The 8,161-nt window shown below is 27.2% G+C and overlaps 1 long non-coding RNA gene across 1 annotated transcript; it reads left to right on the top strand.

Annotated features, from left to right (window-relative positions):
* The first annotated feature begins 1,902 nt into the window (after window positions 1–1,902).
* LOC103309807 lies at window positions 1,903–2,390 on the top strand. The gene is made up of 2 exons (XR_510846.1): window positions 1,903–2,068; window positions 2,347–2,390. It is a non-coding gene; the product is annotated as an uncharacterized LOC103309807 (long non-coding RNA).
* The last annotated feature ends 5,771 nt before the right edge of the window (window positions 2,391–8,161 follow it).

Genomic DNA, 8,161 nt, shown 5'->3' with positions numbered 1-8,161 from the left:
GCGTAAACATTCTATGTAGAGGAAAGTGAGACGACCGTCCGGCGGGTAGGTAATGTAAGGTAATTTACCTGCGTATATATATGTAGGTACATATTACGTAGGGATTATACAGGATGATTCACCAAGCACACCAACCCCCGTTTATTCCTATAATAATATTAATATATTCAAATTCTAATCTTTGAAATGTTTTAATATACTTAATGAGCAATTTTATAAATTCTTAAATTTTCTTGTACTACTCAAGTATAGTGTCCTATAGCGATACAAACTTCTAGTTTTCAAATGAAAACACTCACCTTTTACTGAAAAATTATTTAATGGATTATGTTTTTGAACATTTGATGTACCTAATTCAAAATTCGAGTAGTTTCACATTTATTAAAATGTTTGTAGGTACTAAGGATAGTATAGACCTTAAAATTGGTTTTACAAAAATATAAAACATATATATACCTAATATTAGATGTAGTATTTGTTATAATTGGGCTATTTTTACAAATTATTATTTATGTTGATAGATTAATATGAATTATTAAAATGTTCAAATTATCTGCTTTATAGTCCTCATGTCTTATAAGATAGGCCATATCATTAGCGCACAATGTTAAATAACTCAAAAACTACTGGTACGAATTTTGATTCTGATATCTAACATTTTCAGATAAATTATCCACAGGACACTCCTTAAGTTGTACAAAACATGTATTTCAAGGATTTTTAAAACATGGTCTTTGAGAGGACGTCGTACCCGCATGTGTTGTCTTACTAATGCATAATATACTAAAATGTACGTCCAGGTCAGTTCCAATTTTATGTTGTTGGTTAAAATATTAGAGTGGATTGATCTATTATCAAAACTAAATTTAAGAACATTATCTCTGTTCTCTGAATGGGTTTTAAGTGAGTTATGAGTATCTAAAATATTATAATTCTAAAATGTTCATAATTCATTTTAAACAACTGTATTATTAAAAGAAGGGTGAGTATCGTCGGTGAATAACCCTGTATATGCATATAATATATATATATAATTTCAGTGTGATACTTCATACAAAACACAACGCTGTTGATTTGAACAGACGGGAACGAACTTATTCGTCAAGTATAAGATAATTAGATCAACTGATATCATTAAAGTGCTTTTATTTAATTTAAAATGGTTTCTGTACACAGTTGTATACAGCTAGCGCGCTAATATTATCAACCTTTAATATTATTATTATGTATTTAATTATACATCGTACGCGTAATATACCGTCACGGTCGTCGTGGGTCGATGAACTGCATTTTAATATTTTAGAATATTATTTTTCGATACATGTCGAAATTATAAAATCGCTTCTTATTATAATGTTATGCTATCTATATTTAATAGGTAGGTACTTAAAATATGTTATTTAATTTAATGAAATACTTTAAGCGACGAAATGTACCAATGCAAAATCAATAGTTATATCATCAGTGCAGCAGATTATTGCTGTTCCGTATATTTATATTATTATTCAATACAAATTGGTTTACTTGTAGTCTTATTAATTTCTCTTATATAAATAAAATATAATACTATAATATATACAGTATATTTAATCCATAATAATATTATTATGGATTAAATATTTAAATATTATCTGAGGGCGCTAATATTATGTTCTTCACGTTCAAACCATAAATGTATAATGATGTAGATATGCTCAATAACATATCACATAATAAATCTTGTTTTCATTGTACAAAATATATTTTTTATATTTTTATTAGGTATTGGATAATTATAAATAATCAATAACTTTTATCACGATTTTAACCATATATAATATTACTATAGTAATAATATAATTATTAGTTAAAAATAAAAATATTAAAAAAAAAATACGTAGAACACAATACTTATTTAAACAAATAGATAAAGTATAAGTGTATTATTAAAATATAATTATAAATTCATTGGGTAACTATTTACGCAAAAAAAAAAACCAAGAAAAAACTGAACTTTGTATATTGCATTCTGTTTAATGTCTAATAAGAACAATAGTCACAAGAATCACACAAAATTGGTACACGCCAAGTAAACAAATTTAATTATAAAATATCTTTTTGATTAATAGTAACCTTTCAGTTCAGTGAGCGTCTAAAGGACGCCAATGAGATTTCTTTGTGCACTATTTTTACAAAAAGAATACTAACGTACAAATTGATAATTACTAATTACTCTGGTATTTATATACGAGAATATTCAATTAAATAAAAAAAATTGTGCAATTTATTTATAATTTATTAGGTACTATGGTAGGTAAAAAATTGCATGATACATTTTCAATTTAAATTGTGCCCACTGTATTTCAGGTATAAATTTCTATGTGGTAAATTGCATCTAGCAGATAAATCATTTTTATGATTACCATTCAATATTATCCAGAAGACACCAAAAGAGGCGGCTATCAGAGTCCTGGAAAAATGATTTTTTGGTTTGGTTAAAATAAATGAACAGATAAAAATGAAAAATTGCATTTTTTTTAAATTAAATAATATGAAAGAGTATAATAACTAATAAGCTGTTCAAAATATAACCTAACCTTTATGGCTAAATACAGTACTTATTTCCATGTTGTGTTGTGTTGCACTGTTGCACGCAAACGACTTACTAAAATATTACCTACGTAAAGTCATTGATATCGCTAATATCATAACGATTAAAGCAATAAACGTTCGCCTTTTACATCAAGAAATGAACAACAGTACTTAAAATGGACAGCGATGAATTCTAGATCATTTAGATTCTATGGGGGCATTTAATTATATCCATTTTAGAAACCGAAAAACACCGGGTGCAATTTACTTTACTGTTTTTGCTATTTGCTATTTGCTCAATGTGGGTGCAATTTACAATCGCCCTAAATTACAAATGATTCAGAATAATCAAATTGATAATAATATCATGTAAGCCACTAATAAAATAAATTTATATAATAATCTAAAAAATAAAGCTGTAACCATTTTTTTTTTAAATTCTGATCGGAGCGATGTGTGGATGTGTTTTTTTAAATTTTTTAAATTTTTTTCTTTGTTTCTATCATCGCCGTATTTGGGGAAATACAACTACTTCGATTTTCTTCAACAGTATCTCGATCGATGGGAAAATGAATCTAGTTGGTTCATTCAGATGGTCAAAATTTAAAATTACAATAGTTTTAAAAACGCCGGGAAAAATAAAATAAAAATTAGGGAAAACGGGAAATTTTAAGCAAAATCGGTTTTCGACGAAATCGATTCTGGTTTTTGGTGTAACTCAAAAATAAATAACCAGATACATGAAATTTTCACTGAATGTTTATATTAGCATTTTCTATAGGTACACGATACAATTTTCAAAATATTTTGATTTGTTTTGAACATTTTTAGTTTCCAATTTTATAAGTATTTTTTTCTATGAAAGTCAATAACATTTTAAAGTTTGAAAATGTATTATATATTGTTACGATGCCAGTTGAAAAATTTTAAAAATTCAGTCAACATTTTTTCTTATAAGCATTTAAAGTTCAAATGTTGACAAATTACATAAAAATCATAAAAATGTGCAAATTATTTTGAGTTAGAAATTCATGAAAATTTTTATTTTTGAATCTAAAATTAGAAAATTTAATACAAGATTCCTCATTAGCATCTATGTCTACCTTTATCAAAAAAAAATATCTACCGGAAAGTTCAATTAAGTTTTTACATCGTTGTATATTTTCTGGATTTCTTATGTATAGGCATGAGTAGGCATGTAGCGATTTTCTTGTAATTCAAACACGAATACTTGTAGATATACTTAAAATTTACATAATATATAACATCTTATCAATTCCCATACTTGATAAAATGTACAAAATATTTTGAGCCGTTTTGAGCTGTTTACGGACATTTTAAATTTTAAACGCTCAGAACCGTTTTTCTTATACAATGATATTGTATATTTGTATCATTGAATTCAAATTTAACATCATCCATTACAGACTATATTATTGTAACCTACTATAAAGCAGAGCGACACCCACTTGCCCACCTTCTTTTTGAGCACCCCCTGTTAAAATTTTCTGGATCTGCGCCTGTTGTGTAATATTCATAATGTTTACAGAACAATAATTAATCCATTTTTAGTTCTTTATTGCTATTGTTCGAAAGAATTAAATTTGTCAAGAATATAACAATAGTATTAAAAAACGTATTTACTAATAAAAAAGAAGGGTCTAAAAAATTTTGTTATTTATCCTGCTTAGATTCAATTTTACCATTTTTAACACTTTATTAGTAAATTGACCGATATTCTTTTTACGTGAATTCTCCATCTCTAGACTAGGTATAACCACCGTCATTTCATATGATTGCGTATCTACATATTATATATAGGTTTGATTCATTAGATATTATATTAACTTGTGGAGCTCAATTCCGCAGCTGCACCTGTTCCGCTTTTGCGTAGCTATTATGGTATTTGAATTGTTTTATTTTTGGTAATTATATTATGTAATATTACATTATACCTAACCATTGTGCATTTGTGCTGTTTTACCTATTAATTAGCATAAACAATCGATTAGGTAGTAATAGTTAATAATCTTGGAATTTATATAGGTATGTTAATCTCTTGAGGAAAAAAAAATACGTAACTTCCACACAGTAGGTTTAACAAAATAATCACTTATCATAATAAAATGTATATTATATTATATTGTCATCAAAATAAATAGTAGGTAGTTGCGGTATTAACTGCATTAATATATTGTTCAAGAAAGTCATAAGAATACATTTAGCTTGTCTTACATAGATCCCCGTTATACGTCGATTAATACGGTTATATAGGTAGTAAAGGTTTGGTTCATTATCCAGTTAATTGACCGATTTATATTAGTTGTCGTCGTATTCTAATTTTATTGCGATCCGCGAGGTTCGTGTGTAACGGAGAGGCGATATATTCGACGGTGAACATCGTGACTTAAATACCTATAATGTCGACGGTTAAACGACTCGAGTATTTTTGAAAAACAATATCGTGAGTTCATAATAATATGATTTTTTTTTAAACGGCTATTATAATATGGGTACTTACCGTTTATTTCCAGGCGCGGTTGATACGGAGGATGGCTCCTATATATTATGGATAATAGGTATAATAAGTGCCCATATATATATATATATATATATATATAGACGTTATAATTTATGTATTTCTTGACTTCTTGTAGGTAGGTAGGTACCAATAAGACCACCGTACGGCAAACTATTCGAACGAGCGCGTGTATAGTAGAATTTTCCAACAATAATGAAAAACCTCGCGCAGTGCGTCCTGGCATTTGCAACCGGCAAAATAAATATGAAAAAACTACGCGAATAGTACGCATTTAATTTTATACAGGTAAAAACAACGAGTTGAATTCAGAGACGCGTAAAATCATTGTCTGTTGGGTACCACCAAACGGTTTTCTTCATAACGCACGTTCACGCGAACCATGATAACAATAATATAGATACATGTATTATATAATATGTGTATTGTAACAGTGGTAGTATATATATATGGTGTAGATACTTAACAAGTAATAACTAACAAAATGTTCGTTATCATTATTATTATGTATAATAATATAATAACATAGACACGCGTCTTTCTCGTGTTGCAGGTTCTGTATACGACACTCCTGCAGCAGCATCACGGTGTCCGTTTTCGGTGAACCGTATTCGTCGTGTAAGGGTATATACCTATATACCTAACTCTGTAATAATAAAAAAAAAATAAAACCAGATTATTAGGTATTGCTCGAAGACCTTGGGAATCGTCATCATTCATCTCGCTCGCTCATATACATACAAACGCGCACGGTGCACGCGTACATACAATATATTACTTATATATAATACCGTGTCCACTAAACATAATAATATATAATATTATATTATAAAACATTAAATCGTTTATTTATTTTTTCTGTATAATACAAAAACGTGCATTGCATATAATAATATATAGGTACACGGATCAACTCACTATTAGTGACTGCAATTGGTATTTAAATTACAACGCGATTAATTGTATACTACATTTGCGTTGTGTATAATATTATTATATTATTATTATTACTTAAACACTAATTTCACTTGCTACCGGGCAAATCTTTCCTTCTCCGCGTTATACCGAGGCCTATGTTCACTTCGTTATTGAATGCTAATGACCAAATGGTTGTTTGTACAACAGTAATACACTGTTTAATTAATTAGTATCATTTGCCCCGACAAATTCCTAAGCAATTGAAGCCATGCATGTTATATATAAATACTTTACCAACATAAATACTTGTTGTATAACATTATGCTATGTGTTTAAAAATATACTCGTGCGCAGTAGTGTAACATTTAAGTTTGCCGGCGGGTATGCAGAGACATATAAATCTTGGAATAATAATAAAAAGCCACAGCCCATTATATGCGTGGCATATAATACTAACGAATTGTTATTATTGATCGTTGCGTTCGGATATTGATTTTACATTAGTGTAGCGAAAGGTAGACTACACGCCTCCATAATTTCACAAGTAAAAAACAATGAATTCAATTAAATTACAAAATGTAATGTCATAGCAAAGGCGTGAAAACAAAATTTAAATTTACATATAGTGTCTGTGCATTCTCGTAAAATATTATTATTACTATTAGGTATTAGTAAATCATTTTGCATTACAAATCCTAAACCTTATTTACAATTATTATCGTATATTTGAAATGTATAGGTGTTAAGTTAGGTACAACTATTAATAACACGTATGTTAATGTTAATAATATTCATTGGAGTGTTTGAAAAATAAAAGAGATATACTTAACCGGCGGTCAGAATTTAATGTATATTTCGTTTCTATATATTTTATGAAACACAAAATGTGTAATTTTTGTGTTAGTATTACAATAATAAATAAAATTTAATAGTGAATGGCGATTTGAAAAAAATAAATAAATAATATTTTCGATTTTTGTATATAGATAATATAATATTGTCTATGAATTTATGAGTCAATCACTTAATCATTTTAATAGTTTATAAAATTATAACTAAATGTATTTTGTTGTGTTATTTACGTTAAAATTTCATTAAAATTCCATTCAGTATTTTAGTGTCTTCTTTTGAACATTGCAAAGTGTCTGTTTATTTCTTATGATATTTCATTATTAATTCTTATCTATTATTTATTTTGACACAGGTCATAGGTACACCTATTTTATGTGTATAACCAACGACAAAATAATACATAACCCTGGAGTGATATTATTTATCAGTATAAACATATTAAATCCATTAAAGTGTTTCATTCGAATATAGTTGGAACGTATTATCAACAAAATACATTATAGTATTATACTCATATAGTCTGATATAGTCATATTCATGCACATAATTACAATGACATTTTCTGCTTGCAAAAAGGTACCTACCTATCATCAGTTGTACTCGTAAAAATATATCCAATGACATTCTTCTGTAATGTGATAACTTCAATAAAATTCACTGCCACATAATATTATAAGGTAATAAATTATTAATTAATTATTCAACGACAAAAAAATAAATACATATTTACAATGGATATTATATAGGTACCTCTATACATATATTATAATATATAATTATTATAAAACTAGTTATAAATATTTAACCGTCTTTTTATGTATAACTTCTCAATATTACATAAAACATAAGTATTCAAAATGAAACTATATTATTTAAATTAAATTTAGAAACATATTTATATTTGATAATACTTATTAAATATAAAGTATTAATGTAGGTACTTACCTACAATAAATTCAAACCATCTAAATGTTAATAGCCTTATAAATAATTGTTCAATATTTTAATATTTGTATTCTTATTATTGCTAAATAATAGGAGCGTCAATAAAAATAATATAAATGATAAAAAAAAAATTTAAGCCATACTTCAGATAATTCTGATATTATTGTGTTTGAGAGATTTGCTGCAGTGACAAACATTAATTTATATATAAAATAGATTATAATATAACAACAAAACAGCTCAACAATTATCTGAGTTTTGATTTCTGCAGATCTACGAATCGTTTTCAAAAACTTGACATATTTGTACCTTTGTAGATATAACGTCATGTTAATT

Source organism: Acyrthosiphon pisum, chromosome X (assembly GCF_005508785.2).
Source record: "Acyrthosiphon pisum isolate AL4f chromosome X, pea_aphid_22Mar2018_4r6ur, whole genome shotgun sequence".
Classification (NCBI taxonomy): Eukaryota; Metazoa; Arthropoda; class Insecta; order Hemiptera; family Aphididae; genus Acyrthosiphon; species Acyrthosiphon pisum.
This window is presented reverse-complemented; position numbering and strand designations above follow the sequence as displayed.